Genomic DNA, 24,138 nt, shown 5'->3' with positions numbered 1-24,138 from the left:
CTGAGAGACTTGGCAAAACAAAATGTCCCTTTTCACTGGTGTGATCAAAGCGTCAAAAGAATAAAACACACGACTGAGAATGCAACTGAGAAGGCCTACTTTGAACCCAAGTTACATACCGAGATCACAGTAGATGCAAGTCCAGTGGGGCTGGGAGAACCCTTGCTCAACATAACTGTCATCCAAGTGCTCTGAGACACACTGTGGCCCATGCCAGTTGAAGCCTGTCTGACACAGAATGTTGATTGACTGACTGAACGTGCCGATTCTCAGTCAGAGAAGGAGAGTCTAGGCTGTAGTGTGGGCCTGCAAACATTTTCATCTGTTTCTGTATGGAAAATGTTTCACTTACAGACCACCAAGCACTGCTCACTACGTTTGGAAACCTACAAGCTAAGATGCCCCCCTTCCACTGAGAGGAGGGTTTTGTGACTGCAAGAGTACGACTATGGAATTGTACACAAGCTGGGTAAAGATCAGAACCCACGGATTACTTTTCACGAATATCATTACATCGTCAGTGCGACACCCAAAACGGCTGAGGGGAACATTAGCTTCAATGAGAGGTCCAGCACTCCAGCTGTCCTGTCCACTGAACAGATTATTGCTGCTACTGATGCAGATAAGAATATGCTTAACAGCATCAGTAAATTCGTAACATATTTTACATTTTATAATGCAGACTGATTCCACAGAACTAAAAAACATTGCTGTTTTATTGAATTTCACACTATGAGCTTTGGCTTCCGAAATTGAAAGTGTGGTTGTTGTTATTGTAAGTTATGCTATTAAGTGACCACATTGCTGTTGGAGTGATGTATTTGCAGGACATGAGACACATTTTCTGTGTGTTCTGGCGCTCGAAGGAATACATGTGTACTTTGTATGCTAGAATTCCATTCCATTCCATTCCAAGTTATTTCAATGTAACTATGTTTTTTCAGTTATTTTGGCCTGGTGGCTGTTCTGTCTTTTGCGTGCGCAGCGCGCATGGAAGTGCACCGGCCGATCAGGGCTTTACATTCTGGTAAGTAACGCGCGGGCCGCAAAACACACGGTTGAAATGACATGGACACAGGACACACAGGTAGATCGTTACGCTTCCTCGGCCGGGGGTCTTAGTCCCACCCACCTGCCGAGTCAAACACTTTATTAGCTCCCTTGCGTCACGGCGCCCATACCATCTCGCTCACATAAACAGGGAGGTTGGAACCTTCCGGCATGCACAGGGTTTAGACATACAAAACACCCCTGTGCGCCGAGAACTGTGGGGCGCCCCCCCCAAACATAACATTCCTCCTCAACTATAAATTAACTTACAACTAAACAGCAGTGTGTTCTTCCTTGAATACGTGGTTGTAACCTTGCACACACTGACTTTTCCACTAGCATTTCGACCACCATAATACACACCCCTTACAGTGTCCACTTTACTCACACACATAGTCCTTCAGCCGCTCTGGGGGTGATACGCGGGACCTCAGATAATACCTTCCTTCTCCTCTTCTTTGACTCACCACCCGGCTGTCTTTCTCCACCAGCCCCTCTGCAGATAGGCTCTCCTCAACCGGGGTTGACACCCCCGTAGGTGCCAGATCTTCCACTCTGACATCCTCCCCGTTGCCGGTATGACTAGTCTCAAGTTCACTCCCCAGGAAAAACCCTGGTCGATCTATATCTTCATCTTCTACCTCATGGCTGCGATCACTTTCGCTCCTGTGATGAATAAAATGATCTCCGTGGTATTTTTTGAAACAAGAAATGTTCCTGGTTACCATCTCGCTTCCTCGGGTGACGGTCACTAGCGTCCCCTTTACTCGAGTGACAGTCCACAGGCCCGATTCGAAAGTTGTTCTGAACTTCCCGGCCAGATGTCGATTTTTCATGAGTACCACATCCCCTATACTCAGACGTCTGGGATGCGCTCTCCTTTTCCTTGACATTCTCTCATTTTGGACCTGTCTCTGTCGTAGTCTCGCTTCCACTTGTTTGTGCCTATTCTTTGATTGTCCTGATGCCTCGGTGAGGGTTTCCACCTGGGGAATGGTATCCCTTATTTGTCTTGGCATGCAGATCTGGCTCGGGGAGACACCAGTTGTACTGTGAGGGGTCAGTCGATACTCTCTCAAAAACTCAAATATCGCGCAGTCTATATTTTTCCCCCTCGCTACCGCAATCCGCAATACCTTATTGAGGGTCCTCATAAACCTTTCGGCCTCACCATTGGCTTGAGGCCATCGTGGAGTGATTTTTCTGTGGTGGATGCCATGCGATGCCAGATATGCTGCAAACTCATTGCTCGAAAATGGGGGACCGTTGTCAGTCCTTAGTTCCTGCATCAAACCATGCGTAGCCATTATTTTCTCTATACATGGTATGACCTTTTCCGTGACTGTCGATTCTAAAACTTCGACCTCCGGATATTTGGAGAAATCGTCAATCACAACTAGCATGTGTCTTCCATCCGGCAAACTTCCAAGATCCGCGCTGGCTCTTTGCCAGGGCTTTGCCGGGATGGATTCGGTGATGATGGGGGGGGGGCAGATCCGTCGGCCCTACCATTTGACATGCGTGGCACCTCTGTATGATCTTCTCTACCCAGATGTCTAGGTCAGGGAACCACACTTTGCTCCTCAGTCGAGCTTTTGTTTTAACCACGCCCTGGTGAGCACTGTGGGCCAACTCAACAGTTCTTTGTCTCAGGCGGTCCGGAATAACTAACCTACTTCCTCTCAGCAGGCAGTTTTCCGGCGACACGGCTAGCTCTTGCCTGACTCGAAACAAGGCCTGCATATCGTGGTTGGCTTCCTTGGTTCTTAGATTCAGATTCTGCTTCAACAAATGCCATCTCCCATCGCTTACACAGGATATTGCCAATTGCAATACCTCATCTTCCTTTGTTGCCTCTTGTATTTCTTTTAGGGATATAGGCAGTGGCCTCGACCTCTCCACTATCAACCTCACGTACTCCTCCGTACTCTCGATCTCCTCCTTTTCCCGTTCAGTAAACGGTCTTGCATGCCGAGACAAATAATATGCTGGGTTTTGTGCCCCTGGGCGATATACCACTGCAAACTGATACCCTTGCAACTGGAGAATCCATTTTTCAATTCTAGGGGGAGGCTGTGAGGCTGTCTTGTTGAATAATGGTATCAGCGGCTTGTGATCAGTGTATACCGTGAATGGGTGACCATATATATATAGATGATAGTGGCGACAGGCCCAGTTGACTGCTAGTGCCTCCTTTTCTATGTGTGAATATCTTTGTTCCGTTTCTGTCAATGCTCGACTGGCATATGCCACAGGGGTCCAGTCACCTTCCTTTTTCTTTTGAGACAACACTGCTCCAAGACCTGTTGGGCTCGCATCCACTGATATTTCTGTTTCTTTTGCTGGGTCAAAGAAAACTAGCGTCGTCTCTGCTGATAGTGCCTGTTTTGTGTCCTGAAATGCCTTCTCTTGTGTCTCATTCCACTCCCACGGAGTGTGGGCCTTAGTGAGCTCCCTGAGGGGGGCGTGAGGGAGGTTAGATTGGGAATGAACCTCCCGCAGTAAGTTACCATCCCCAGGAAACTTCGCACGCCGGTGACTGAAGTGGGTGGTTGTGCTGATTTTATGTCTGCTACTTTCTCTGGGTCCGGCCGAACTCCTTTTTCTGAGAAATGATACCCAAAGAAAGCAATGTCTTTTCTCAAAAACTCGCACTTCTCGCAATGCAAAGTTAGTCCATGTTCCTGCAGTCGTTGGAATACTGCCCGTAATCTCTGCATGTGTACCTCCACTGTGGGTGCATGTACCAAGATATCGTCACTCACGTTTATGACTCCCTCCAGGCCAGCTAGAACTCCTCTGATTGTGTCCTGGAAGACTTCTGCTGCGCTGGCAATCCCAAAACTCAAACGTCGGTACCGGCGTAGTCCCACATGGGTAGAGAACGTAGTGATTGCTCTAGACTCCGGAGCCAACATTATTTGGTGGTATCCTGCTCGTAGATCAATTTTTGAGAACCACTTGGACCCGCTGACCTCTGCCACTATATCGTCTACCGTCGGGGTGAGGTGGCGCTCCCTCTTGATGGCTACGTTTGGGAGGCGCATGTCTACGCATATGCGTACCTCCCCTGGTTGCTTCGGCTTTCTAGTGACCACTATGGGTGACACCCATGGGGTTGGCCCTTCTACTTTCTCAATTATGTCCGCCTCTTCCAGTTTTTTTAGTTCCGCCTCCACTTGTGGGCGGAGATGAAATGCAATGCGTCGGTGTTTCAGCGCGACTGGTTCTATTGATTTATCTATATGTAGCTTTATTTGGCGGCCTTTTAGGCAGCCAATTCCTTGGAAGATGTCTGCGTATTCTTCCTGTAGACTGACTAGCCCCCCGACGTGAATGCTAAATGCGAACGTCACTAATTTCAACTCTTCTGCAGTGCGGCAGCTGAGCAGCATTCCGGTTCCTATTTTGGGGACGTACACCTTGGATTGTACCTTTTCTTCCTCATGATTGATATCCGTCACGAAGACTCCCGCCATTGGGAGAGGCCTGGTTGATCTGAATGCGAAGACTTGTACCGTGGTGCGTCGCAAAGGGGGGCGACATGGCATTTTATCGAAGTCAGATTGTGCCAGTATATTTATTGACGCCCCTGTGTCAATGAGGGCCATAACCTGGTGTCCCGCTACTGTGACTTGGCATCTGGGAATTTGTTTCCAGCTTGTACAGCCTGGTTTCGTTGCATGGATTATGTACACAGTGTCTTCTGGCTCATCATCATCATCCATGTCAGGACTGAGATCTGGTGGTTGTATCGCCTTGGCCCCTTGACTTGTCTTTTGTCTCTCTCCTTTTGTTCTGGTGTTTGATCGACAAACTTTTGCAAAATGATTCAGCTTTTGACAATTGGCACATTGTTTCCCTTGAGCTGGACATTTTCCTTGGTGTGGGAATGATCCTCCACACATGTAGCATGATCGTTGCGCCCCTGTCAGTTTTGTTCTGTCTTTCTTTTTTTGTCATGCTGTTTGATGCTATGACGTTTACCGGTTCTGTTTTTATAGTTTGTGCAAGCGCTGTTTCCATGTGTGCGGCTCTTACCCTGGACAGTTCTTTTGACCTGCCCATCGTCAGCATGTTCGCCATCGTCATGCCTGGGACCTCAAGGATGTGCTCTCTTAGCTTTGTTGAGTGGCATCCTTGGATAAATTGTGCTCTTATCTCATCATCTGGGTCAGGCAGTGTGCACGTGCTTGCTAATTCCTTTAACCTTGCATAGTACGTATCTACTGATTCATCTGAGCTTTGTTTGGCCTGGCGCAGGAGGAATCGTTCATAGTCTGGATTTGCCATTGGTTCAAAATATGCAGTTATTGCCCTTTTTAGCGTTCGGTACGTGAATGGGGGCCCTTCTTCAGCTACTGTCTTGCTGACTCTGTGCAGCATCGCTCCTCCCATGTGCAGAAGCATTGGTCTTTGTCTATCCGGGTCTAGTGCAACCGCTGCAAAGTAGTTTTCTAACCGTTCCACCCATGATTTCCACTTTGCTGCCTGTGCTGATGGGGGTCCTTCCATAATAAAAGGCTCTATGACCGGGAATGTAGCCATTTTTTTTTTTTTTTTTTTTTTAATATATGTGTCCCCTTTTTATGTCCTTAACTTTTGTCCAACTTTTCCGGCCTTTTATTGTTGTTCCCCTTTTGTTTTCTCAAAATATGCTTTGTTTTTCTTTTCCTGTCCCTTCTTCTGTTAATTCGACGTTTATTTATTTATTTATTTTTTTAATTTATTGAAAAACCCAGATGTCTGTGCCCCTTCGTTCGTGAGCCGTACTCTCTCTCACCTCCTTTCTGTGCTCGGGCTGTCGACCAGTCTCCACAGGCCGTTGTATTGTCTTAGGACACCGTCTACTTTCTTTCTTGCTGAGCGCGCGTTTCTCCGGGGCTGCAGCTCACTCCAGTATGGGCATGTGGAGGATTAATTTCGCCTTGCGCTGATTTGCTTCAGCGGCTCTTTTTTTTTCACACCGCCGCTTTCGCCACGTGGGTTCGCCGCCTCGTCGCCAATTTGTTCTGTCTTTTGCGTGCGCAGCGCGCATGGAAGTGCACCGGCCGATCGGGGCTTTACATTCTGGTAAGTAACGCGCGGGCCGCAAAACACGCGGTTGAAATGACATGGACACGGGACACACAGGTAGATTGTTACACTTCCTCGGCCGGGGGTCTTAGTCCCACCCACCTGCCGAGTCAAACACTTTATTAGCTCCCTTGCGTCACGGCGCCCATACCATCTCGCTCACATAAACAGGGAGGTTGGAACCTTCCGGCATGCACTGGGTTTTGACATACAAAACACCCCTGTGCGCCGAGAACTGTGGGGCGCCCCCCCCAAACATAACAGTGGCTTTCCGCATGGATGCAGCTCATTCATCTCGTATTAGAACTGCTCAATGTGTGGTGCTACAACAACTATTTTGTTTCAGTTTAGATTACAGCAGAGTGGTTAAAAGGTGGTAAAACTGCCACTGATTAGCATTCATGTAATCAATCTCAGAAGGAATGGAAGAGGCATTAGGAATCAAACTCAGCACATGCCAGTCGCACATCAAGTTAACCCACTAAGCTCAATGCTCTGAGACCTGCACATGTGCAGCCTCAAACAAGCACACGTTGTAATGCCCCAGTCAGCAGAACGAAAATGTACTTTTGATGAACAATCTGACACAAACGTTTTTCTGAAGCCGAAATTGGAAATATTTCATGAACTCATCATTTTACAAAAGGAACTTTTTGGCGAATTGGCAAAACGGTTTGTTGTCTCGAGATAACTTTGCATAAACTGGTTCGAAAGTGTTTTGGATTTAAACTTATACAAGCTGCTCTTTGGTTGTCTCATTCATTGCCCTTTTTAAAGGCCTCCCGTCAGTAGCTTACAAACAATGTCAAATCCACTAATCATGTTATCATTTTATCGGGTTTGACCAATATATGGAAAATCCACAATTTCTCTCCCTATATTCAAGTGTTGGCTCCAAGGAGTGTTCAACCCCACTGCTGGAAGCACAAGCCCACCTCCATTAATTGAGGTGTTAGTCATCCCCCAGACCCCTCCCAGGACGTTCAGATCTAGCTGCACCTGTGGATGCTGGTTTGATATATATGTGGACAGATTTAGGTTCTAAAGTCCAGTGAAAACAAATATTGCTGGCTGAAGGGGGGGAAGCATTTACAACTTCCACACACCAGCATCCCCCACCGCCCAGACCTCAGAGATGCCTCCCACACTGGCCAGCAATTTTAGAAAGCACTATAACATGGTTGGCACTGGTGGCATCAAAGTGCCTGTTAAAAAAAAGAATGCTTTCAGCTGCACTGCTGTGCAACGTGGCTAAAATATTGACAAAGGCAGTAGCTCGCATATGCGAGAACCGATGTCTTTGCCAATGCTTGGATTCAGGCAATTGGCGTTTGTTTTTCATTATAAATGCCAGGACACAAATACGAGAAGGGAAAGGGGGGGGTGGGCACTGAACAATCTATTCATACCAGGCAAGCCGCAGCTGGGGATCACCACTTCTATGCGTAAACGAGACGCCTGGCTCAGGAGAAATAAATGACAAAATGTAACGTTGGTATTGGTATTTCTATAGCGCTGTGCAAATCTAGCTGGGCCATTGGAGAGCTGCATATTGCAATATGGCTAACAAACGAACTATTTCACAGAAAGCGGAGACATATTGGTCGACAAAGTCAGCAGTGGGAACCACCTACAAATCTCTGGGACCATTCCCTTATTTGTTATTTATTTTACACATAAATCAACAGGATGATTGTTTAATGACACATGCTTGTTTTACACTCTGGGGAAGCATTAAAGTAAAATGGATGCTTCGGATTCTGTCCTTCAAGGCAGCACTGCTGCTTGAAGACAATGGCGCCAGGTGATGCTGACCTGTGGTCCGGGACCCAGCAATGATTCATGTATCGGGGCTTGTTGAGACTGGCCTGAGTTGACCCATAGTCTGCACTCTGCTCTCCTAAAACAACTTCCATGGGTGATCACAGTGATACTCAAAGTACGGCCAGAGGGTGCATGCTGCCCCCTGGCTGGTCAACGGTAGCACTGGGCTGCTGTATACTCTACTCAGCATCAACATTAAAAAGATTATCTAAACAGGCAAGCATTTATTTAAAGGTTAACTTCAGGTAAATTGAATTCAGAGGAAGGAAAGAACTAGTGTGTTCAGCACCATTTAACTTAAGGAATACAATTTTTAAAGACAGGTCGCAGCAAACATTTAAAAATATGATAAAGTCTCTTCAGAATTACAAACATGCAGAACCGGTTACCTATGTACATTACATGATATCAGTGTGTTGAGAAATAGTTCAAACTTGAATTTAGAAACATAGATTCTTTTCCCCTCCCTGATGTAAATGCCAATATTCAACTAACGGCAAGTTAGTTCTTATGTGCACTCTATGGGTGGCCTGGGTTTCTATTACACATGAACACCATTATAGTTTATTAAATCAAACACAAGTGAAGGATTTCTAAAGCATACATCTTGAAAACATTCATTTCGAGGTCTTCTCATGTGTGAAGAAAAAGAAGGGAAAGTGAAATAAAACAATCACCTAGGATCACACAGTTTATTAAAGTGGGGAAGCTGGGATTAATCCCAGGTTTTCTGGCATCACATTGTGCAATCCAGCCACTAGATGAATATGATTCACTTCCCCAAAACTTACCTTAACACTAAGTCCCCAAATAGCCCCCCAGGCCTCCTACTGGCAATGCGGCCATCGGTCACTTCACAGACCAAAAATGTTGGCCCCTGAGAAAAGGTTTGCGAGTACCCCTGGGTTAGTAGGTGTGACGGCTGCAGTTTAGGGCATGTAAAAACACCAGTGGAAACCATCTCTACCACTCATCGGAGAGTTTGCACCATCGCCTAAACACAGTGCTTTATTTGTAAATAAAAAGGTGCCGGTGCCCAAAGCCCTCCTCTTAAAACACGCAGCTGCTGCTGCAATTAAATGTGGGAACACGGAATACTGAGGCGGCGTAATCCTGAAGCCATCTCGGGCCTCGACAATACATTTAAAGCCACTGCCTGCCCCTTCAGCTCACTCTTCCAGCTTTCTGCTTTCTCCCTTTGTGACGCTTTTTCGTTTTTCCCTTCCTCCGTCTGTCCCATGTGTGTCTTTTGCTCGCAGCAAATGCTTGAGGCAGAAGAATAAGCCCCGGCCCTCAAAAATAAGTGCTGGTGCTCAGCCCCGGAAAAAAAAGCACAAATTAAGCACTGCCTAAACAGGCCCGAAATAGGATTTATTCCTTTAATGGCCCTTTTATTGTACAAAATAAACAGGTTTCCTCTTTCTTTCAAAACGTGGCCAAATTTTTGTCACTTAAAAACTGAACTAAGCCTTAGGAGCTGAAAAAAACTGGTAACTACCATGATTAAAGTGACTTTTGAAACTTACTGGCACATTTCTGTGTGTGATAATATCCATTCTATATTATATTGTGGACACCTTCTGAACACAATCACAATTCCCGGTTGTAAAGTTGCCCTTCAACAAATGTGGTTTTTTTTTCTAAGTGTATCACAGATACACGCCTTTGACCTCATACCTGAATCACTCAGAAAGAACCATGAAGAAATGAGATAGATTACATTGCAAAGCTTGTTGAAGAAATCCTTAAATTCATCACATGGCATGAGCCAATTTTAATCATGCAAGTCAAATTTCTCAATGCAGTTTCAGGCACAGTTACACAAAAACTTGATAACTAGGTACGTGAAGCTTATCTATCGCAACTGGGAGGGACAATTTGAATTGTTAATTTTTTCTAAGCACATTTTATTAACTCTCCAGTATTCAACACTAGCAGTGTGTAGGTGCAACATTACATTTAATTTGCTCCAGAAACATCAAATTATAACAGTTCAGATATTTCTTGAGGTCATATTACAGTTCTGGCATAGTCTGGCAGTCAAGAGTTCTTGTCATAGCATTAATTTACAATATTCCGTGTGCAAAAAAGTATTCAACGACACTTTAAAAACATTTAACAAAACACAAAACCTGTGAGATCCCCTGAAGGGACTTTCATATCTGTTCTCACAGATTGACGCATGCGTTCAACGCTACCCGCATCCATCTAGCCAAGCGGACAGCATCCGATCCCGCTTAATGTGCCCATTCGGTGGAACGGGGCCACTTAAGTGGGAGAGGGGCGGCGGGGTTAGGGTGCTCCAATTTTAAGGCAGTACCACATTCCAAGAGTACTTCCTCAGCAGACGTTTGGTGTAGTTCAGTTTACTTTCAATCCCGATTCCTTATCAGTTCTCTCAAGCGAACCCATTCAGCCCAATCAGTAACCAGCTGCCATCTTGTATGTTTGACAGCATGTCATCAGCGGAAGGATTTATGGTGGATGGCAAGGCCTCTCTAAGACCTTCCCCGTCTAATCATGCATTCATATTTGAAAGCAGGCAACATATCAAATGTAAACCATTCCTATTCAAGAGAAATAGGGTTGTGTGACCACTCTTCATGTTACCAAACAATATTGCCGCACATTGTGCAGGCAACTGGTCCCTCTTATATTTTCAGGGCTTGTCTGCTGCCCCCACCCCTCCCCCTCCACCGTACAGATAGCGTTGTATGTGTGGTACGGGAGACCGAGGGAATGTGCTCATTCCAAGGTCTTTGGCACTGGACATCTGGCTCATGGGTCAGGGCATCTCCCAGGATGTCTCGTGCATCTGGTACTGGTGTAACTCAATTTACTAATAATTTGGCTACTGTGCTAAAGGCCAATCGGACCTGTTCTACCATAGGAGTCAGTCGGCCAGAGCCTTGCTTGCTCGGATTGGACAGTTTAAAGCCCACCATTCAGCATCCGCGACAGATACCCACTGAAGGTGCCATCTACTACGGAAACTTACCGGGTCCGCTCGTCACTGCCCTTCCCCGCGGTGGCTGCTCGGTGGCTCCGCTCTCATTTCGGCTTCGATCTGGCACCTGCCAAAAAGGAGAACAGGGCTGGAATGTAGCTGACTAGGAAACCAACCAGTGTGCCCTGCCCAGTGCCTTAGTGTGTTATGAAAGGAGCGGTGTGGCAAGGGAAATTACAGACTCCCGAGTCGTGGTGGGTAAAGCATTAATAACAAGTGGTTCTCGGCCTTTGATGACTCTGGCTGGCACAAGCACCAGCACAGAGAGGGCACCACGCCCTCTCCTGGTCAGGGGGTGAGAGAGGGAGAAGGAAGGGGGCGGGGAGAGCGAGGGGGGAGGGAGGGGTGGGAGAGAGGGGAAGAGGGAGATAAAGAAGGGTGAGACAGAGTTTAAAAACACATTTTCTTCCTCTGCTGTTCCCCTACAGAGTGAATCAAGAGAGCCCAAATAGCTATCATACTACAGGAAATTCTTTCAAAAACTTTTTTTAAATTTTTTGTAATCAATTTGTTTTGCTTATCACCGCCCCGACAGGCAGCATCTGCTGGTCCTGGACTGCACGTGGGTGTTACTGAGTGATACCATGCCGTGGGCGGTGTCTGCTCAGTCTCACAGCAGTACGTGGAGTTGTTTAGATCAGTGGCCGCAGCAGAATGGGATGTTGTGCTACACAATCGTCTCCATCAACATGCATAGGCACGCTTATCTGACTTTCACACCGAATGTTCATATTGCTTGCGAGTGCTTGAAAACTGGTACTCGGCTCCTCAATATTTTCATAGCTACCTACTGTCGCACTTTTTGCACATAAGTGTTTCATATTCTTTGTATCATTACATGAAAATCAATATAAAGTTTAATATAAGCATAGAACTTGTTACTGGTATTTAACATACTAAATTCTCCCTCATTTATCTCACCTTTGACTCATCCAAAACCCCTCCTGCTACTATGATCTCCCTAACACTTTCCACAGACTCTTCCCTCCTCCACCCCTCCATTACTCCAGTCAGTCCAACTAACAAACTCACATATCCGCGGCTCAAATTAACTCATAATACTAAAACCGTACTCATATTGCCCTATACTAATCCACCACTAATTCCTTGTGGGTTCCAGAGTAGCGTGCTACTTGCCGAAAAGCACTTCGACGCCTTGTCAGGGGTAGTAAGCGCTACATAAATACTATTATAATACAGTGTTATTACACGTGTATTTTACTAACGTATTCATATTTACAGTCCCATATTTTTATATATTGTGTACCATTTGAACTACTTCTCCCATATTGCACATGTATCTGTTGTAGAGCTAAAAGCTTTTTAAAATAAACTTTAAATCACATACATTCACATGTTTACGTAGACATGTATTTTCTGATCTATTATTAATTGTATTTATATAAAATTATATTTTTGTCTGATCTGAGAATATGGCCCCTGGTAGTAAAGTATCACCAGAAAGGCCACCACCAATGTATTTTGGCTGTAGTTTACTAGTAATAATTCAGCAACACTGGATTTCTATATTCATTTTCTGAAGCACCCTCATGAGAATCCTAGCTTCCAGGCTGTATTTTTAAAGGCACTGCTGCAACAATCCAAAACAAAGTCTGTGCTACTCTCCTCATTTAAAAATCAAAGTACCTTGGCTCACTTCCTGGCTTATGCCATCAGCAACTGCTGGTGTGACGTCCACCATCTGAGATTATGACCGAATCAGAATGTATGGTTCAGTGAACTGCCAATGTGAATCATAACAACACACGCACACACATATTTAATGTGACAAGTATGTCCAGTTTTACAGCAGATCAACTGAGTAAATAACGTTTTTTGTGTGTTTTTTAAAAAAAGCGGAAGCTTTGACTCCTAGCCATTCCATACACGACATATCAGTGTAATGGCAGTCATCAAGTGGGAGGCATGGGCAGTCCAGGACGACGAGTCTTGTAAACCACAGCTCTAAGAGGTATCGAACACCAGATAGGCCCGAATATGGTGGTTGGGAAGTTTGGGAGTCTCATGGTCTAAATCTGCCCGCATAATCTAACGGAAAATGAAGTATAAACCCTTTGGAATAGAAAGATATAAAAAATTCCCAGTAAGACCTTGCATGATCTCAGAAAAGAAAGGAAGGGGAGTATCCGATCACTGCCCGAGAGAGATGACGTGCAACAAAGTTGGGAGCGAGAGGCTCGCAAGTCAGTTCGTTGCTGGCGCTTAAGTTTGTTTCAGAAGAAAGAGGTTGCCCTTGGTGGTTGTCATTTTTTCTCAAGACGGTGCTAAGCCAGTCACCATCAATGAACTACACCTTGACTGGTCCAGGTGGTAATGAGACTTGAAACTAACCTCTAACAATGGAAAACATAAAAGCTTTTTAAAAAAATGAGGGAAAAACTGAAATCTGTTTCATTCCCCATTTTACCAGTATGAAATGTATTCACTTGTCCCACAAATGGCCTGCCTTAGTAAGAAACAATGACACGATTTCAACTACAACAGGCAAGTATTTATATATATTTATAAGCAGAGTGTACGCTTACTTAGTAGTAGCCAATAACTAGTACACTGAAGAAAGCAGATGAAGGGGAAAAAATAAATGAATCAGCATTTCACTCTTAAAGATGACAAACTGCGATGACACCTTAGCATGCAACATGAATGTTAAGGTAAATAAACAATGGGTTCATCTTCAACCATTGCATGGAGCTGCTTGGTGCTCTCCTCACAAGTAACATCATAAAGCTCAGCAGTGGTTCCTCCCATAGAGCGGAGGAGGGTCACCCCACCCCCAAGTCACCTAACCCCCCACAGTCACCCCCTCACCCCTCTTCACCCACTTAAGGCGTAGCACACATGAAAAATAAAATGGTAATGAAGAGATTTCTTAGCTGGATGGAGAGCAGGCACAGGCCCCCAGCGCCCCCTAGTGCCTAAGGGGGCGTGGAGGCAGCCACTCCAGCCAATCCTGGTGCTTCTCTCTTGCTGCCTAACATTATCAATAGCATGAAAGCGACATCAGTATTAGTTAGGCGAGTGGCTCCGAGACTCCTTGCTGCCTTGGAGCCTCGGACTGCAGCAGGAACGAAGAGGAACTGGAGGACAAGGAAGTGGGTAAGTTGTTATTTTTTATATTTTTTTAAAATAAAATTGCTTTGCTACCCACTTGCAGGCAATGGGAGAAACTTGCACTGCCTTGGTTCAGCCTCAATTCCAGAGCTCTCAATCGTGGCCCATTATAAACACTATTTATAATGACCACAAGTGAGAGCTTTGCTGGTTTCGCACAGTGCCTATAAGTGGGTCAAAATTTCACCCCACAATTGTTTATAATGTAAGCAGCCGCTACTGATAAAGATTTACCAATACGCTGCTGATACACAATACTTGATAGTTTCTTGTGCTCCAGATATCCAAGGCCTCAACTACTGCCCATACATCATAAAGACCTGGATTTCCAATGCCCAACTAAAGCTCAGCCCATCCAAGACAGAATTCCTGTATGTGTCAAGAACAATAAATAAGATTAAGTGCAAACCTGGCTTACTGACAAGAACCTTGAAAGCTTTAAACCTCAACTTTCGTCAAATGCCATGTTACTTGGGTGAAGTCTGGACACCAAGCTCACCTTATCAGAGGTTATCACGGCAGGATTGAACTAAGAATATGTACATCAAAAACACACAGATTCCAAACCCTTCAGTTGGTAGTGTTGTACAAAGGTATGTGCAAAAGCCTAAGAAGTAGCCTACATGTCTCACAATGTAATCTCCTGCACCTCAACCCAGAAAAAGCCAGACCCGTACAGATCCTCCCATTAATGCCTGCAAGAAGTTTAACACCAGCCAGGGAATTAGCAAACAAACAATGCAGCAAACGCTGTGACTAAGGGTCAAAGCCAAGACTCTGAGACCTTGCACAGTCACCCCAAGGATAACAAACAAGCAGTCCGAACAGTAGAAGGGATAAGAGCAGTTCCAAATGAAAATCAAGTGCCCCGACACAGAATTTCTACACGGACTTCAGAATGTGTCTTGGAGACCCTTGCTTTGCAGCCTTCTTCATCAGTCATTCAACTTTGTACTAGAGTAAGAGAAAGATAAAAAAAAAAACGAGAAAGATGGTGGAACAGATGGCAGAAAAAAGTAACAAATGGAGAAGGACGGTTTGAACAGGTATTGGCAAAGGCAATTATTGTTGTGTTTTTGAACAATTGTTGCCAACGCCAAATGGTTTGGCTTTTTTCTGAAAATGCAAACTGGGCCCATCAGGTTTGTCAATGCTTTTCATACTGCATAACCAGTCCTACTAATAACCATTTTCGTACTCTGCACTTGCCAAACACAATAGGACATAAAAGTATAAACATTTCTACAGCAATAAAAAAAAAAATGCTCAGGCATAGCATGGATAAAGGACGCTCAAGCTGGGGCGATTGAGAGACTAGGTGAGGAAGTGAGACAGTGTGGGAATCACCTGCCTGGCTCAGATTAGACTTGGTACAAATGGATAGGGAATGAATCCACTGCACGCCAGTAAATAGTTTGAAGAAGCGTATGAACAATGGGAAAACAAACTACAATATGTGAAGATAAGGGGACATTTTGAGTCAAAGATCCAGAGAAGTTCTTTAGGCTTCATAGGAAAATCAATTTTTAAGCCCAGATGGTATTCCTGACTCGACAGAGGTCTGTAGGGCATTGGAAGAAAAACATGGAATCAGGCACAGAAGGCAACTTCAATGCAAGCGTCCAATGGGAAAGCCGATAGGCCCACAACAAGATCTCTGGTATTATACTTGGAAGGCACCATTGGCTCAAAGAAATGGTAAAGTAGGCCCTCAGAAAAAACCCCAGCGATGGGCCCCAGATGGCACCTCAGACGCTAATAACCAGTTAAGAGACTCCCAAGGACCTATAAACCCACCTGTCAACAAGTCTTACAACCCACGGAGAAGCAGTAGTTGAGCAACAGGGTAGGTACTACCAAAAAGAGAGTATAGAAAAGGTTAAGTGCGCCAGAGAAAAATTACACCTATGCACATCTGTTTTGCACAGGGTATTGGTAGCTGGAGGTCAACAAGCCAGCATGTTAGACAGGGCTTGAGGCCTGAACGAAGCATGTAGAGTCCTTTACAGTCTTTTTGCAAGGCAAAAAAAAAAAACGAAATAATCCAAACCGTCAGGCCGGACCTGTGTGAGTTTGTAAGGAAGTGAATGGGAAGAAAAAGTATTTTAGCATGTATTTGCTTTGTCACTAGTAATGCAACCTGGTGGCTAACTTCTCACAAGAAATTTGTGATTGAGCTTGAATTGTTATATATTTGTCACTGACTAAAACAATCCAATATATTGTGCGCGTTGTTTTTTTTTAAAATCTTCCTTCACATCTGAACATACTATTGTTATGTACTGCATGCTTTTAGTGGATCCAATGTCACGAAGATGAATTTGTCAATCCTACTTTTTCCAACTAACTGCTATAAGCACATCTGCCATACGGTTTCACTGTGATGCATTTAAATATGGCGCTACAAGATCAAGCATGTTTAGCGCTGTAAAAGCAGTATGGGTTAAATTTCACATTGCTAAAAATGCCGCTTTGTAGACACTTCCACTCATTTTTAGCGCTAGGTACAACTGCTGGTATCTTGACTCTGTACAATTAGGAAATAATTAACTGGTTTCTCAGTACGTGTGAAGAAAAGTGGTACAGCTTATTGCAGGAATGTTTGTATTTCCATGCCGAAGGCAACTCCCTCAGTCTGTCTCATCTTTGCACAAGAGAGGTGGAAGAGCCGGATCGAAATACCTTGTGGTACAATTCTAGGGGCATGCAGTCTAAAGCAGGAGGGGGAGGGGGAAGGGGCTGAAGTCATTGTTGTTTTTTTTTTCCTTAGGTTGAGCCTAGACAGCGCTTGCTCTGTCAGGTGATCTGTGGTACGTACTTTGTGGGGTTTGACTCCTCCCATCGGTTTTGATTGGTCTATTTAGTTGTCTTGTAAAAATCCAGGCTTGCCAATGGGTAATTTGGCTTCCTCGTCCTTATTTTTTCATGTTGTTCAGTCCTCTGGCGTATTGCCCCAGGACCTGTAGGCTTCCACTTTCTTCTATATTATTTACTGTTCAGGGACTTTTTTTATTTTTTATTTTTTAATTTGAACAGCTTCTACACACGACTGTGTTTTCAGTTGGCTTCGTATGCGACCCTGTTTTCAGTGGCTTTGTGTGTGCCTTTGTTTTCAGTTGGTTTGAGCGCGCCTTTGCCTTTACCTTGTTATAGTGTTTATTGTCTCTGTAACTGATAGCTTTTGTTTATTGATTGTGTGTGTGTTTTGAAATCCGTGTTTTCAGGGACTTCGTGGGTGCCTTTGCCTTTATCTTGTTACAGTGTTTATCATCTGTGAAAGTGAGAGCACCCACTTATTAAGTCGAGTGCAAGCATTCAACCTCATACATACTTTTAGTATACTGCTTATAGCTTAAAGTGATTTCATTTGTTGGCTGCTATGTCCTTTAAAAATTCTTGCTAGCTAGTGGTCAGTTCTGCCTTTTCCTCCTCCTTTTTTCTGTTTCAGAGCAGTGACCAACTACTGTATTAGTCCACTTTGGTTTCTTTATCTGTTGCTGTGACAGACTCTTTTTTTATCATTTCTTTGGTGCTCCCCTTTCATTGTGGGTGTTTTAGGTTGGTAGCAGCCTGGGTTCTATTGCAGCATTCCGTTCCTCCCATGTCGCTGACGTTTGTTTTGGCTTTATTCCAGTGCTGTCCTCGTTTACAGCTGGCTTCTCAAATAAGCTTATTTTACAAAAGAAACACCCAGTCGTTTAGCTCCCTGCTCATTAATGCCACAATATGCCCCTTCTGGTAGAATGTAGCTAAACCTAGAAGCAATTATGTGAAACTTGCTTAGCCTCTCAACGCATCTCGAGTCTCTCTTTCCCGAGACTCTCTTTCCAGGGTCCCTCCCTTCCAGCACTCACATCGCACACAGGGCATTGCTTATCTCCTTTATTGGGGCCATAAATCTTCTCAGGCTGCTCTACTCTTGAAATGCGTGGCAAGAATGCTGGCAAGACTTTTCATTTGCTAAAATAAAAATAAAATACTTTTTCCAGCCTTATTTTCCAATTTCAGTTCAGATGTTTACACAACTCGAGGTAGTGCAATAATTTTCTCCTCTCTCCTTAAAAGCTTTTGATTTCTGATGTCAGTAGTCGCCAGTGATTACCAAAACATGGCTGAAAAGACGAAAAGATGAGACAGAGTTGATCATTTTATGTGGCAAGAAAAGTCCAGTTCTGAATTTATAATGCCAATAGCTCTAACTCAAGAAAATGCAAGACCTATTGCATTCCAAATGCTTGTTGATTTTGTTTGACGCACACAAGGCTTTATCTGTCACGCCGCGGCTCCTACGGCGGCCGCGGGCTCGGGTCACCGCAGCGCGGCATTCCCTTCATGCCGCAGCCTGTGTGCGAGCCTCGGGAGAGGCCGCGGCTGGCGCGCAGGCCACGGGAGAAGCCACGGCTTGCGCGCAAGCCGCGGGAAGATCAAGAGGCCTGGTCAGGGGTCGCGGCACTTGCCGCGCCCCTTTCTTTAAGTTCTGCCGCAAAGGCAGATGCGGCAGGGCTTGAGACCCCGAGTGGGTTTCAGGCCTGACCGACATAGCGCATTTAGTGCGCTTTACATCCAGTCTTCCTGTACTAATGAATAAAACCTCTGGTCACCACTTACCAATGTCTCCAGGCAAAAGCCGAACCCTTGCACATGGTGGTGTTTTTATGCCTGCCTTTTCCTTTCCCAGCATGCTGCCCACTTACTCTCTTCCCAGCATGCATTGTTTTTCTTTGTTTGGACGCATGTACCTGATTCACTATTATACTCTTTTCCCCAATCCAAGATGGTGGTGTTTCTACTTCCTGTTTCCTACTTCCTGTCTAGAGGTATATAAGGGGAATTCAGCTGCTTGTTCATTGCGTTGCAACACTCCTTGGTGGTAGTCACGCTCTGACTGGTTTCTTCCTGTGAATCCAGTATTTCCTGACCTGTCTTCGTTTCCAGTCTTCCTGTACTCCAGATCTTCAGCTCTAACGCCTTGGTGTCCTCCTTCTGTTTCAGGGAGTTCCTGTTGGAGGTTTTTTACCCTACTGGGGTTTTTCCTCTGGGACTCCTTCTGGAGGGCACGGACTGTAGTGGCTTGCTATTGTCAAACAGCACCGTGGCTACCGGAAGGGTTCGCCCCTACCTTGGCCAGAGCAGAACCTGCCGGAACCGGGGTCGTTCCCCAACTCTTCTCAACTTCGACGGTAAGCCCATTGAAAACCATGACATTATCTACTTGTTTTGTCGTGACCAAAGCATTTATCAGTCTCAGACATGTGGACACCGCAACACCTTCCACTTTTACCCCTTTGGTGATTGACCAGGTGCTGTGGCTCATTACCACCTCTGTCGCTATGACAGAAATAGTCAGTTACGCAAATAACTCCATCAACCCCTCTGGCGGGGTCTCCGTTGATTTATCAGAGGGATCAAAGATAAAGGTCAGCAAAAACCAGCAGGATGAGTGTTAATGGGAGCAGCGCACGCTGCTGCTTGTGAGTTTTTTTAATTAATTTTTTTAAAACTGTAGTCCTGGGTTGAGTACAGGCTGCGAGAAGCAAAAACAGGGTGAAACATGTCCATAACTAGGCTTGCTTGGGGGGCATTCTTCAGAACCCAAACAAGCTGCAGCTTGGGGCTCAGCCTTATGCTGCTCTGCGCCTGGCACATAGGGAATGGAGATGGGTTGCTGATGCCTTCCACAGCAACAGGTAAGTGCAGGACACCCTGACTTCCACTGGACCCCGGCAGCCTCTGCATACATAGAGCGCACACCTCGAAAATGCTGTGTGCTGCCTCTCACCACTGACCCAGTCAGCCCCTGTGTGGTGACCCCAGTTTTGACACCGACAGCCTTGCACATCCAACACTGGAAAAATCTTGCCATTCAGGGGAGCACTGATAGCTTTAAATCTTGCTGTGTTTCAGCTAGACCCCCAGCCATGATGCCTTACGTAGAACACATACGTTCACAGCGGTAATCTGTCTATGCCACCTGCTGCCTAGTTTTAAGTCCTGTTATCTCTACGTTTTTGTTTCCTTTGCAAATGATAACTGTGTGTACACCACAGCTTTCGTCCCCAGGTCTTATTCATTATCACACCGGTTTGGTTTTAAAAAGCTTTTAATCCCCCAGGGGATGTGGGTGCATCTACCTACATAAACGGCAAAGGAGAGCGGAATGTTTATAGGCTCAAAAATACTGCGATAAACAGATCTCAACTGCAGAGTAAAGGCATGTGCTCAGTGAGGATTTCAATACTTTTTTTTTTCCAGTACCTTCTCGTTTCAGTAAAACAAGTTACCATTCAGCTTCAAGGCTAATCACAGCGTCCTGTTTCACAAATGTGTATGGATTTTCATATTTTTGTGTAGTTTAGGTGTTGTTAGCTTTGTGGAGATTCGTTGACTAGTTGGAAAATGTGCCCATTTGTTTTAAGTGCTCTTGCTGGTCACTCTTTTTGTACATTGTGTGCCACCCCAGCATTTCCCATCACTTGGCAGTAACATTTTTCAGGGACTAAAGCTCGTCCGTTCTACACAGTGAAGTGGAAGTGCCCCAGAAGAGGACAATAAACTGTGCACAACACTACTATTTGCCAAAGAATACAGACAACTCGGTTCTATGCCAATATACTCTGCGCCACTTCATTCTACTATAAAAAACATTTTTAAAACTCTGCATGTATGCTCCAATACACTTATAGCAATAAACTCTACAATTCACCACTGCACTTTTACACTCAACGTTAACACTTCACACTATGCTACTTTACTCTATTATGCACCACTCAATACTAAATAACATTTCATTATCACCCACTCTACTGTATACAACTGCACTGTACACCACTACACTCACCACCACTCCATGCCCCGAAACTCTATGCCACTCTGCATTACTCCATTCTACACCAATGCACTCTGCTAAGCCACTCTACTCAAACTCACTAAACTCAACACTTCACTCTACACCACTTTACTCAAAACAAATGCACTCTACCCCATTAAACCTACGCAAACTACTTTGCACACTACACTTTACACCAACATATACTACAGCATTCTTCTATATGCCACTGCAACCTACTTCACTAAACACCATTGCACTCTACACCACTAAAAAATATACAAGTCTATGCCACTGCATTATATGTATCACTCTACACCACTACAGACTATGCTATGTCACTGCAGTCTAAAACTGCACTCTATACCAATACACACAATATCCCTTTACTCAAAATGAATATACCCTATGTCACTACACCTATGTCAACTACTTTGCCCCACTGTACTTTACACCACTATGCAAAACTACATTCTACTCTATACCACAGCAATCTACTCAACTACATCACTCTACGACATTAAACTATATATCACTACACTTTAAAAAACTTGCACTACTTACCACTCTATCCTACTCTGCACTACAGTATTCTACTCCACTCCTCTTTGCACCACTATACACTACAACATCTCTATACAAACCTACTCTCTAATGCTCTATTCTACATAACTACTCTATACCACTACATTTTATATTACTGCAGTCAACTCTCTACTTTACTGCACTCTACATCACTTCAATTGACCCTACACTTCTCCACTCTACTCTGCACCACTCCACTCTAACACCATATTCCGCACTATACTATTGCACTATATACAACTGCAATATACTCTACACCACTATACTGTATACCCCACCGCTCTATAATACTCTACCTCACTACACAACACACCAATACACTCTACACCGCTTTACTCAAAACAGATGCTCTCTACACCCCTACACTCTATGCCAATATACTCTGCACCACTGTACTTTAAGCCACCTAATTCTAAGCCACACTACTACATTCTACTACCCTACACAATACTAAACTCTAATACTATACCCCATTAAACTATACTCTAATAACACTCTAATCCACTATATATCACTCCACAGCACTATACTCCACTATCTACAATAGTACTACACTCATCCACTATCCAACACTACACAACTCCATCTATATACCACTTTACTCTGCTATATTCTAGAACACTATACCCCTTAACCATATAACAGTATAATCCGCTCTACGTCACTGTACTCTACACCACTACACAACACCCTCTACACTACTACACTATACACCACTACACAACACTATAAAAACACTCCACAACAGTATACTCAATTCTAATACTATACTCCCTCCACAACACTTCAAAACACTTTCAACTACTTCATAACACTACTCTTCACTCCTATCCACACCACTATCCTCAGCTATTCGGCACGACCTATTGGCATTGCCAATGCTTGTTTTGTTTTAGTTTTTTTTTTTTGCAGTTTTATATTACGCAAACTTGACTCCAAGGTATTGGAGCACTTTACATGACCACCAATTGTTACACAAGGATAGGCATGGGAAGATTACATGATTTTCCCAGAACCACAGATTGTTCATCTGACGCAAACACGTGAACCTGGTTCCCCAGCTCAGAAGTCGGCAGCTCTGGCCGTTATGCCACACCACACCCTCTCCCCTAACACAGAGAGAAGAGGTAACAAAAGGGCGGCCAGGATCACTGCTATAGTGCAGCTTCAATGGACTCAAGAAGCTGGGGTGACTGAATGAAGAGTAGTAGTATTCAGGCCTGCTTTTTCAGGGAGGGCTAGAACCACAGGACACCAAACCAGGTATTTTGCATGAAAGGAAATTAATTTAAACAGCCTTCTGGAGGGGCATTCCATTATTACTGTTAACAATTGCAACATTTTCAAGCTTCAAACTACCACTCACTCAAGTTCTAGCCATAAAGTAGAAACTTGTAATGGCTAGGACGTAGGTTTGGGTAGAGGAGCAGAGTAGGTACGTCGACTACCTCTCCAGGTTTGTTTATATCTGATGGTGTTTGAAGCTTCTGATTCACACTTCCAACTTAACAAGCATTGGCAATGCGAATAGGTTTGGATTTATGGCTTTAAAGGAATGTTGTATGGTAAGGTGAAGCATTACAAGTAAATAGCATGGGGGAAATGTATTTGTGTGGAATCAGAGAACTGTCGTGCAACAGTGCTGTAGGTTAAAAGGTCGAAAGACAGTTGACCATTCAAGCCAGACCATAAAAAGGTGAAATCTGCTGCCTCTTACGTGCAGGTTAAAACCTTGACACAGCCCCACAACAGTCTCGGCTCACAGCGCTGTAAAGTGGAGGGGCGGCATCGACAAAACAAACAAAAAAAATCTAATAAAAGAAATAATAATAAACTTACCTGACTCCCTGCTGCATCACTGGTCTTCAGGCTGTAATGAAGGCACAGGCTTCCAGCCTGTCCTGTCGCCAATCCTGACGCTGCTCTCATGCTGCTGGCATGAGGAGAGCAGCGTCAGGGTTTGCCCGAGCACGCTGGCTTTATGCTCCCAGGCAAACTAAGAGCCTGTGACTGCTCTCTCCAATCCGGCTACACAGCACCAGATTTGAGAGAGCACAGTGCGCATGTGTGTTTGGCAGTCCTGAGATGGCGAGCCAGACATGCGCACTGAGGAGTGCGCACCACTACCCCATTCTCTATGTCATCCCCCATGGCCCCACCCCATAAAAAATATATAGATAATAAACGCTGTTTATTATCTTTTTATTTTTGAAGTCAAGTTTTGCAGCTGTGCGGGGGGGCTATGCTCCTTCGCCATAGCGGATGAGTCGCTTCTGCCCCACAAGTAGAAGGAAGTGGGGGTTAGGAGCAAGTAGAGCCAAGTCTTGTGAGCGTGCATGATGCATACCATAAACATACATGGTACGTTATTTGGAAGAGACTGCTGAAGCAGTAGGAAAGACCTGCAATCAGCCAAACCACAAACTGTGCTTTTATATGAGAACCATAATGGGCTGATCTCGGGTGGCCACCAGGGGCCCAAAGAAAACTCTTCCTATGAAGTGGATCAGTTGATGGCTCGCAAATGGCTTGGCACAGGCACTGCTTAATTTGTAAAAGAATCCGTGCCGGTGCCCAAAGCTCTGCTCAGAAACCCACGGCCGGTGCTAATAAATGTTGGTCTGTTGAAAACCAAGGC

At 44.8% G+C, this 24,138-nt stretch overlaps 1 protein-coding gene across 1 annotated transcript in view; it reads right to left on the bottom strand.

The window, feature by feature from the left end:
• ST3GAL4 (ST3 beta-galactoside alpha-2,3-sialyltransferase 4) overlaps positions 1–24,138 on the bottom strand; it is a 428,798-nt gene that overhangs the window by 249,633 nt on the left and 155,027 nt on the right. The window contains exon 2 of the mRNA XM_069210383.1: positions 10,949–11,024. The gene's annotated coding sequence lies outside the window, so the exon portion shown is untranslated. The remainder of the gene's footprint in view (positions 1–10,948; positions 11,025–24,138) is intronic.

The sequence above is a fragment of the Pleurodeles waltl genome, chromosome 2_1 (genome assembly GCF_031143425.1).
Source record: "Pleurodeles waltl isolate 20211129_DDA chromosome 2_1, aPleWal1.hap1.20221129, whole genome shotgun sequence".
Lineage (NCBI taxonomy): Eukaryota > Metazoa > Chordata > Amphibia > Caudata > Salamandridae > Pleurodeles > Pleurodeles waltl.
Note: the sequence above shows the minus strand (reverse complement) of the source record. Positions and strands in the feature narration are given on the sequence as shown.